The sequence below is a fragment of the Hoplias malabaricus genome, chromosome Y (assembly GCF_029633855.1).
Source record: "Hoplias malabaricus isolate fHopMal1 chromosome Y, fHopMal1.hap1, whole genome shotgun sequence".
Classification (NCBI taxonomy): domain Eukaryota; kingdom Metazoa; phylum Chordata; class Actinopteri; order Characiformes; family Erythrinidae; genus Hoplias; species Hoplias malabaricus.
This window is the reverse complement of record NC_089820.1, coordinates 5,213,583-5,224,568: the sequence shown is the minus strand read 5'-3', so window position 1 is coordinate 5,224,568 and position 10,986 is coordinate 5,213,583.

Sequence of the window (10,986 nt, the reverse complement as noted above, 5' to 3'; positions counted from 1 at the left end):
AGAACCACAGACAAGAGCCAAGACACACAAGGAAAAACTCTCTAAGACCAAGTGGAACAATTGAAATTAATCAAGGCTCAAAAGGAGAAGCTTTAAAATCATGATAAAGAACCACAATCGCAAAGTCATAGAGAATACACTCTGAGAGGAACAAAGACTCCGAAGGTAAACTCCCCTTGGACCACGAGGAATACACGGTGAATGGGCTAAGAACACTGAAGGAGAAAGTATGAGAGGAACTCAATGGAGAAACTTTGTAACAGCAAAAGGAACAACCACTGAGGGGAACCAAGACTCGAATGGAAAAACTTCCTATGAGCAAGAGGAAGAATTTCTGAAAAGAAGATTCAAAATGAAGAATTCACATATAGCAAGGAAAAAAACCCCATCAATATCAATATCTAAAATTCATCAATAGAATATTATAAATTGGACAATTGTCAATATCCCTGATGATATCATTTAAGAAAAGAATTGTTTCTCCACCTGTGTTTGGCCAACAATTAAAACATGCAGGATGGAACACATTTGTGGTTAATGTTGGTAATATTTTGGAAATGGAAGTAATTTTATCTAGCTTTGTCCAGCTATTTACTTTAAAGTTTTATTCATGCCCTTAACCCATGACTGGAACTGTAGGGTGAATTTAGGCAGTTGAAGTGCAGCTTTTCCAAAATATTCAGTTTCAGTTGTTCATTTCCTGCAGAGATTATACAAGCTGTGTATGCACAACTAAACATCTGTGTCCACAGAGCGTGCACCTTAAAGTGGCTGAGTTCACTATAGTTATAACAGTTAAAATCAAGCTTTTGAAAATATAGCATGTGTCTTGAATTGACTGACTACAGCAATGGATTTTTCCTTTCCTCCATTATCTGTTTATCCAATTTAGGGTCGCGGGGGATCCAGAGCCTACCTGGAATCATCGGGCGCAAGGCGGGAATACACCCTGGAGGGGGCGCCAGTCCTTCACAGGGCAACACACACACATTCACTCACACCTACAGACATTTTCGAGTCGCCAATCCACCTGCCAACGTGTGTTTTTGGACTGTGGGAGGAAACCGGAGCACCCGGAGGAAACCCACGCGGACACGGGGAGAACACACCAACTCCTCACAGACAGTCACCCGGAGCGGGAATCGAACCTACAACCTGGAGCTGTGTGACTGCAACACTAACCTGCTGCGCCACCGTGTTGCCACCGATTTTTTTTTAATAATGGTTTTTAATGCTAGAATGTTTAAAAAATATATAGTTTTGTGGCATGTCTCTGTGATTTATTTATTTTTTCACTAAATTAAACAATTGAAAGAACATCCTTCAAGGGTGGTGATTCCATAATTTTTGCCAGGGGTTTTATAAATGACTTAGGGTTTAACATATTGGCACAGCACCTTCTGTCTATATCAGGGTTTCTCGATCCTGTTCCTGGAGACCCTTGTCTGGTATTAGGCTCATTAAACTTTCCATTAAGGTTTCTTAGATAAGGAAGGTTTCAAAAATGTATTTTGTTTTGCTTTCCCAAGAGCAGGTTTGATAAAACCCTGCCATATACTACTACTGATTCTTAGCTTTACGATATTTAGTTATATATAAACAAGTTATAGTTGAATTCACATAAATCACAGTATATAGTCATGTACTGTGTCCAAAATACCACAGTGAAATAATAATACTGTGATTTATTTCTGCTTTCTGTGTCAGAATTAAGATTGAATGCGTCACAGGAAGCCTTCCATTTTCTGATAATGTTGTTCGGAGAATCTTGACAGTAAAATATAAAAGGTAATAAAAGTTATTCAGCACAAATGAATGTAAACTGCCTTTGAATGTTTTGAAATGCTTAAGTCTGCACTCATGAGTAAGTTTTGAGAGTGTATGTTTTTGTATTTTCAGTTTACCTGATTCATAAAGAACCCAGATCTGGTGCTATGTCCACCCTTCATCTGGTTGTGGAACCCCTCTCTTTCTTCAGCTTTAGGAACATGGACTGGTTCTTATATTGGGGGCGCCATCATTGACCCAGTTCTTGGGCAATGGACTGATTGTCCTTTCTTGGATAAATTGCACTAGTAGGTACATAATGCTATTCACTCAATCTCACCTGTCTACAATGGGGCTATCAGAATGTTTTTTTCACAGTTTTACTCTAACATGTCTCTTTTGAGGCGGCACGGTGGCGCAGCAGGTTAGTGTCGCAGTCACACAGCTCCAGGGGCCTGGAGGTTGTGGGTTCGATTCCCGCTCTGGGTGACTGTCTGTGAGGGGTTGGTGTGTTGTCCGCGTGGGTTTCCTCTGCGTGCTCCGGTTTCCTCTCACAGTCCAAAAACACACGTTGGTAGGTGGATTGGTGACTTAAAAAAAGTGTCCGTAGGTGTGAGTGAATGTGTGTGAGTGTGTGTTGCCCTGTGAAGGACTGGCCCCTCCAGTGTGTATTCCCGCCTTGCGCTCAATGACCCACCGTGACCCTGAATTGGATAAGCGCTTACAGACAATGAATGAATGAAAAAATGTCTCTTTTGAGGTTTTGCATGAACTTCACACATTTGAAAACAAAAGAATTGTCAGTTCCTTATATCAATTCATTCATTCATTCATTATCTGTAACCCTTATCCAGTTCAGGGTTGCGGTGGGTTCAGAGCCTACCTGGAATCATTGAGCACAAGGCGGGAATACACCCTGTTTACCAGAATATATGCCTATGAAATATGAAGTGATTTAACTGTATAGTGTTTGAGTAAAACACCACCTATAAATATTGCAGCCGTTTGTCCATTTTGTCCAGTTTGTCCAATTATATCGGTATGATATAAACTATAGCTCCTTTTTAAACTATTTTTTTCCTACTAAAAAAAAATCTTCTGGCTGGAAGTTCTGGGCTCTCTTAGCTGAGCTTCCCGACTGGAAGCGAATTCTCTTCATTCCACCCCACCTCTTTTCTCCTCTCTTTACATTTTCTTTCTCTGTTCTGTCTGGACCCTGCTTGAGGAGCCCAAGACTGTTTGAGAGAGAGCCATAAGAGAGTCTGGGAAGCTTCTAAAAAAGCCAGAAGAAAGCTGAAGATCTGAACTCTGAACTGAAAGCTCTAGAGAGAGCTGGGCTCTCCCTTAACTGGAAATTCTCCCTGAACTCTAACTGGGTCTAACTGACTGAAAAAAAAACTTGCTTCTCCATCTCTTCTTGTTCTTTCTGTTCTCTCTTCTTCTGTTGTGCTTTTTTCACGCCACTGGGTTTTTTTTTTACCAGATTTTAGGAAACCCGTCTTGAATCCCTGGTTTGAATCCCTCAAGTTGAATCCCTGGTTTGGATCCTTGAATCCCTCAGGGATTGAGAATTGCAGCATCTCTTGCTCCTGATTGGATGTTTCCTGTACCCAATTTATGACACTTGACAAGACAAAGACTTATGGAGGGATCCTGTTGAATGAATATCCAGGATTCTGAATACTTAAGCACTATATAAGGTTATATGTTAACACAAAGTAATATCATTCAGACAAAAACATGTTTTACATCATTCTTAACCAAATAACACAGAGTATGTGGCTTCCTTGGTTCCTCAATGAGTTCATATAAGCAGGTGATTTTAAACACGTAAATTAATTCTACCTGTTTTGATTGTCTAAATGGAATTAATTTAACAAAGTTGTACCCATATGAAACCTGTTCACCAGGTAAACCAAGGGATTGAGGAAGGTGTGGTTATTTTGGTTTTAACAGTCTTTCAAGATGTGAGAGAGGACAGTTAATGAAGTTGAATCTGTGTGTCTCTCTGCTATCACTAAAGATTCCTCTCTTGACCGCATGAGATGTTGGATAATAAAAAGTCTTGCAGTGTGGTTTATGATCCATTTTCTGCTCGATAATCTCAAATTCCGATCTGGGCTGTGCGAAGAAGAGTGACTGAGAGTGAAGAGAGGTCTTTCGGCATTTTAAGTCCCAAAAAGTCATATTTCTTATTAGGAATTAATAAACATTCATCATACCACGCTACATTCATGACATACACTGTGCCCTACGGAGGGTGTAGGGAGATGTTTGGGATTCAGCCTCAGCTTCATTGTGGTGTTGAAACCTCTCACTGATCACTCTCAGTTTCAAACGAGGAGAACTGCTTTATTAAACTTTAACCCAAACCAGAGGAATAATTTAGATGATAAAACACTATCTTCCAGGAATCTGTTCACTCTCAGAGCGCAGGGACAGTGGGATCAGATTATTTACCTGTAAACAGGAGGAAAAGACTGAGACAGAGGAATACGGGGCTTGTGTCTGTCGTCTCTTACACACTACAACAACACAGGAGTGAAATAAGACGATGATCTGTGTGTGAAGAGCAGAGAGACGCATTAGAGTATGACGCTAACAGTTTTGCATTACAGTCTATGGGGAAAATGCTACAGAAGCAGAGTGTAGTAGTTATCAGGGGGAGTCTCCAAACTTTTGACCTTGGCCAATTCTTCTAAAGCTGTCCCCTTCAGTGACCACAGTGGAAAGCAGTGGGTGGAACTCCCATGACATCACAAACATCACAGGCTCCAGAGTGTGATGTCACAAAGTTAAGATGCAGGTAAAGTTCAGAATCCTTTTGCAGCTTCGAGCAGCAGCAGCATGATGTTTTGCCTCCTGAAATTCTGGTGCATTAGTTGGGAAGACTCGGACACAGAGAGCCCGTACGGGACACTGGAACCGGAGAAGGACAGAAAAAAGATCAAGGAGAAGGAAAGAGGAAAGAAGAAGGAGAAGAGGTGGAGATGGTGGAAGAAAGAACTTAGGTGCAGTGAAGAGGAAGAAGGTGGCCATGAAGGCCAAAATGGAGAACTGGGGACAGAGTCTGTGTCCCTCTGCTCAGAGACACCACAGAGCAGTGGACACCAGGGCGTCTCCAAGGACGTGGACAGAAATTACATCGCTCCACTGGATCAGACGGAGAGGACCGTCCAAACGGATCTGAGTGAGTGGATCAGTAGATTTCACAGCAGAGTCTCAGGTGTGTGACTGGCGATTGCTGTGTGGATTCACCATCAAATCCTCACAGCAATTTTCCAGCATGTAGTGTAAAGTCTCTCAGAAGAGTAGACGCTTTCCCTTCGGTGAAGAGAGGAACACGCTCCTGATGAATGCCCAGGAAAGTTGGGGTGTAACGAAGTCACGGTTGGGTTGGATTTCAGTGCAGTAGGAAAATATAATAATAACTATTTCCATGACGTGGGAAATAAAATTTAAAATTAGTTTAAAATTAGTTTCTATTTTTATTAGTTTAGATATAAGCTCCATCTCTCGATAATGTTCAGATGAATCTTAAATGTCCGTATGTTTAAATGTGATCCAAAAACAAAGGTTATTATGGGGTGTCCTAAATCTTCCACATGATCGTGTGTGTGTGTATAATATATAACCTTATACCGTTCTGTTAATTTCTGACAATAATCAGCTCGAGAGAAGATCAAAGGCCTAATACTGAAGGAAGAATGTAATTGGTTACCAACAGACAGGGCTAAATGTGATTGGTTAATACATATCAAATCAAGCTTATCAAATACAGTGCCATAAACCTGTAAAGCTCCACTGAGACGGGCGCGTGAGTCTGCTCCGACTGTCAGAAATGACCCCGGGAGAAATAACCATGTGATATTATTTCCTTTTTTCTATTACTGCACACTTTGTTCTGTTTTATAATTTGTTGGAAGTGCTGCATTTTTAGTTGTTGCCTCTGGTAACCATTCACATTCATCCGAGCCTGTGGGCTGGTAACCAATCACATTTGCTCTGCCTCAAAGGCAACGCTGTCTTCAGAACATCTCTAATGTCACTGTAGTGTAGTGAAGGAGGAATCAGTTCTGCACTCAGCACAGATTCTGCAGGAGACCCAGCTTCGATCCCATTTCATCCCAACACTCTTTCCTCTGCAGCGATAACCAGGAGCCCAGAGTTCACGGTCAGAGCCAGACCCAGACGCCGTGTGGTCAGGAAACTGGCGTCCAGGCTGATGGGTGCTGAGGAGCTGGGGGACGCCCGTCTCAGCTTCACACGCCTCGGTGAGGACAGGACATGAGAAGGTGGTCAGGAAATAATAACCCTGTAAAACTGACGCTGTTTATTGGTGTGAAAGCAGAGATGGAGGTTGTGGTCGCTGACGTCGAGTAGGACAGCGCTCAGCACCTAGAGGATGCTGTTTACGGGTGTGCAGGCAGAGATGGAGGTGGTGGACGCTGTGAGTGTGTAGTTCTCTACAATAAGAATGAGTGAATTAGGAGAAGGACAGTGACGTGATGTCTCTTTTAATGTTGAAGCAGGGGACGAGCTGCTAGTGAGCTCCACTGACTCTGTGGACACAGCGGTCAGTGAGCTCCTGCGGACTGAGGAGGACGATGCTGGCCCGGCCGGTCAGCAGACTCTGGGTCAGTGCAGCACCTGAAAACACACACTACAAAAAAGACCCTGCTGGACAGCTATTGATATTTATTCATGTTAAAGCAGGAGAGGAGACTGTAAACACAGTGCCCTCTGGAGCTCAGGAGGACACCGCCTGAGAGCTCCTGGACGCTCTGCAGCTGAACTTCACAACTCAGAGTGAGTACAGCACCAGAAAACACACTCTAAGGATGAATCCCATTTCAATCCTCAGCCCCTCCCCTCCATTCTGCCTAGGGGCGGGGCTCTTAAGTCTTGTCGGGAAAGAGGGGTAGGGCCGAGGGGGGAGGTCTGTACTCCTCCAAACTCAGATTTTTCAGAGACACTTCAAACTAAGGTTATGACGCCTTGTGAATCTCCGGTGAGACGCTGCGCATCGCTCAAACAAACCCACAGATCTGAATTTCCAGTTCCACCTTAAATGCTGATGCAATTACATTCTAGCGCCTTTGGCTACTGTAGCATTTAAGGTGGAATTGGAAGTTTAGACAAAAAGATGCTGAATAAACAGCTGAGTTCAGCTCCATGGCACAGAGAGTGAGGTGGGGGTGATAATAAAAGACTGAGGAACACTTTTGAAGGCGTGACACCCTAAATTTAACTATAGTCCAGCAGCTCTGACCTCACTGCAGAATGCCACTGAAGCACTGTTCTTTTTTATTTGGGTTCTGATGACGTATCGGGCTCTTGAAGGGTTGTCCTGTTTCACATGGGAAGAATTTCACCACTGCATCCTGTAACTCTGCTCCAAAGGGCGAGAGGACACTCAAAAACAAGGGGTAGGGGTAACAATAAGAAATGGGATTCATCTCTGAATAAAGACCCCATTGTTTACAGAATCTCTGATACTCTTCCTCTTCCTCCACCTCCTCTTCAAACTCCTTCCCTACACCTATTCCTCCTCCTCTTCTGTCTTCATACTACACCTACTGCTCCTCCTACACCTCCTATTCCTCCTGTAAACCTAGTCCTCCTCCTTGTACTTTGTCATTATACTCTTCCTCCTCCTATTTCTACTTCTCCTCATTCTACAGCTACTCACCCTCCACCCGATACTATTGCTCCTCCTGCCCCTCCTCCTGCTAAAACAGAAGCCGTCCGACAACTCAGAGAATCGGACATGGACCTGACACATGAAGCTGTGCGTGACACCACTGGTGAGCGAATGAATGAACAGATCACCCTTTCACAGAGAGACAAAATAATAATGTGATGAATGTAACTGATAGTGTTTATTGTTCTATCAGCAGGACACGAGCTGAGAGTGCAGAGTGCTCCGGCCAAGGGCGACCTCGCTATGGAGCACCTTCTCCTCCACGATCCTAACACCAGCCCCGACGCTGACCCACGTCTGCGTGAGTTCAACACACTCCTTCTACATCCACTCTTCCTCCTTCTGCTACTATTGCTCCCCCTACTACTCCTCCAGCTACTACCTTTCTCTCTCTTTCTATACCTTACACCTACCAATACTCTTTCTCTTACAGCTACTAACTCTCTTGCTACTCCTCCTTCTACACCTCCTAACCCTACTAATACTCCTCCTCCTCCTTCAGCTACTGCTCCTCTTACTGCTACTACTGTTCCTTCTCCTACTCCTTCAACAGCTACTACTGCTCGTCCTACTACTCCCTAAGTCTGAAACACAGACTTCAAGCACAACAGAAAATCAGTGTGTGTTCCAAACACCGTACAGGATCAAATAGGGCCAACATCGTCCCCATCCACAGGCAGCAGTGGTTCTGTTTCAGTAATACTGTTGCTATGGCAACATGAACACGGTCAGATGTCTCAGTCAGTCCTGCACTGTTGCAGTTTACCACCATTCTGCTCTAAAGCACACAAAGCCTGTCTTTCACAGCTGTGGATGTGGACAGTGTCACACATCTACTGATTTTCATTCCTGTATCAGCAGGACACCAGCTGACCATGAGGAGGGCTACAGCTGAGCTGGCCCTCGCTGAGGAGCGCCCTGACCTCACTGATCCTGACCCATGTCTGGATGAATGACGGATCAAAATTTCAGATTCTGGACACTGACACATTTGGACACTTCACCAAACTGTAACTAAGAGGAGCTGAGGGTCAGCCTGGACGTAGAGGAGGAAAAGCTGCAGCGAACAGAGCCAAGCTGACCCTCAGCTCCTCTTAGTTACAGGTTGGTGTAATGTATTTAAACTTTATATTCATTTGCTATTATTATTGCAGGTGAGGACCCACCCCCAACCTAACTGTGCGTCCTTCCAGTAAAGCAATAGATTCAGAGCTCCAGGGAGGACTTTAAGACCTGGAAACCACCTATGACCCAACAATCAAAGCCCAACTCTGAACATGATGAAGAACATTTAAAAAATTCAGGTAAAAGCCAGGGTCATTAGTGATGAGACACTGCAGCTGTCCATCCAGAACAAGAGGGTCAGAGAGGACACAGAGAGATCCCTCCACAGGTAGGGGTGGATGATATGAGCTTGTTATCATCATCCTCTTGTGGAAATGTCTTCAGAGATCATGACGTTATGTTTCTGTCTGTATATCGTCCACTCTGGGCATCAGGTCAATGGAGAGGACACTTGTCCATGGTGGCTGAGAGCTGATATGGGCGAAAGAGAAGTGGCCAGAGAGAAGACCCCTGTGATGGCAGAACTTTGTTGTGTCTCCGGTGTCGACCCGAGGAGGATGGGTTCCCCGTATGAGTCTTGGTTCCTTCCAAGGTTTCTTCCTCGTGTGCTGAGGGAGTTTTTCCTTGCCACTGTTGCCCCTGGCTTGCTCATAGGAGGCTTGGACCCGGATCTCTGTAAAGCTGCTTTGGGACGACTTTTTGTTGTGAAAAGCGCTATATAAATAAAATTTGATTTGATTTGATTTGACTATGTGCTACTGTTTGGGTTCTTTAACGAAAAAGAGCTCTTCAGATGGTTGGGACAGTACGTGGAAGCAGAGACCCACCTTCACAGAGAGCTCTCTACTGACCACTGACCCACACCTGGTCATCAATTTAACAAATAAATAAATGCATGTAAAAAAGTAGACAGTGACGTCAGACCTGATTGTTACCCAGCTAAACCAGCCCCAGATCTGCATGAGCCGGCTTTTGGGGATGTCATGCAAGGTAAAAATTTGTTGGTGCACTTAAAAGTGCTGCAATGTGCGTCCTGTCATGGCTTCATTATACCGTGAACAGACATATGAAATGACATGCAAAATATGGAAAGCACAACATCAGTCTCTTAAAGCTGTAATTCAGGATTGTAATCACAAAAACACTTTGTTTTTTAATGAAACGTTCCTCAACATCTGCTAGCTCTCCAGTCTGTGCTCGAAACCCGTCTTTTGTTTACGAAGCACCAGTGTTTGTAAATAAACCGTCTCAATCCGTTACCTAGGTGTCTCTCTCCCTGCTGATAGCAGAGGCGTCTGGTGTATTTTAGACAACGAAAAGAACTCCAAACGTTGAAAACCACGAACAGAAATGAGGATTACTCTGCTTCATGTTTGTGCTGTTTCGGATCACTTAAAGTGGAAATGCCTCCAAACTCCGGAGATGGCTAACTGCGCTACTGAAAGTGCTACAAATTAAACATCTCGAGTTACAAATGAGTTTCTCTGGTAATTCAAACAACGAATTTAAAACTTACAGACAAGTTAAACTTCAACCACTTACTAACAACTGTCGTTTTTCCCCCAGAAATACGCCAATCCACCTTAAACAGTGCGGAGCTTAATTTGTCAAATCATCATAATAATTTATCATTATTTTTGTATTTGCAAAATGTAAAATGCTACTCCTCCTAGGGTCTTCATGCTACAGATGCGAAACTTCACACCCTCATAGATCCTATGCTAACTCACGTTGCTTGTGATCACGTTGCAAGCTTCCAAAATGGGAATTTTTCTGGTCAATTTTTAAGCTACGGCTACGAAATTTCAGAAGGCCAGACCCAGGTACACCGAGACCCATCACCTCGGAAAGCAGACCTGTCGCACTCATACATCCCGGTTAATCTCTCCTTCAATATCCCTCCATACACTTAAATGGGGGGTGGCTAGATAGCTTGATTATCTGAAATTCCGATCTGGGCTGTGCGAAGAAGTGAGAACTAATTTATTAAACTCCAAACTCTTGACCTTGGCCAATTCTTCTAAAGTTGTCCCCTTCAGTGACCACAGTGGAAAGCAGTGGGTGGAACTCCCATGACATCACAAACATCACAGGCTCCAGAGCGTGATGTCACAAAGTTAAGACGCAGGTAAAGTTCAGAATCCTTTTGCAGCTTCGAGCAGCAGCAGCACGATGTTTTGCCTCCTGAGATTCTGGTGCATTAGTTGGGAAGACTCGGACACAGAGAGCCCATACAGGACACTGGAACCGGAGAAGGAGGAAAGAAGAAGGAGAAGAGGTGGAGATGGTGGAAGAAAGCACTTAGGTGCAGTGAAGAGGAAGAAGGTGGCCATGAAGGCCAAAATGGAGAACTGGGGACAGAGTCTGTGTCCCTCAGAGAGGAGGTGCAACAGCTAAGGGACTGGTATAGAATCAATAACTTGTCTCTGGACATGGACAAAACTAAACAG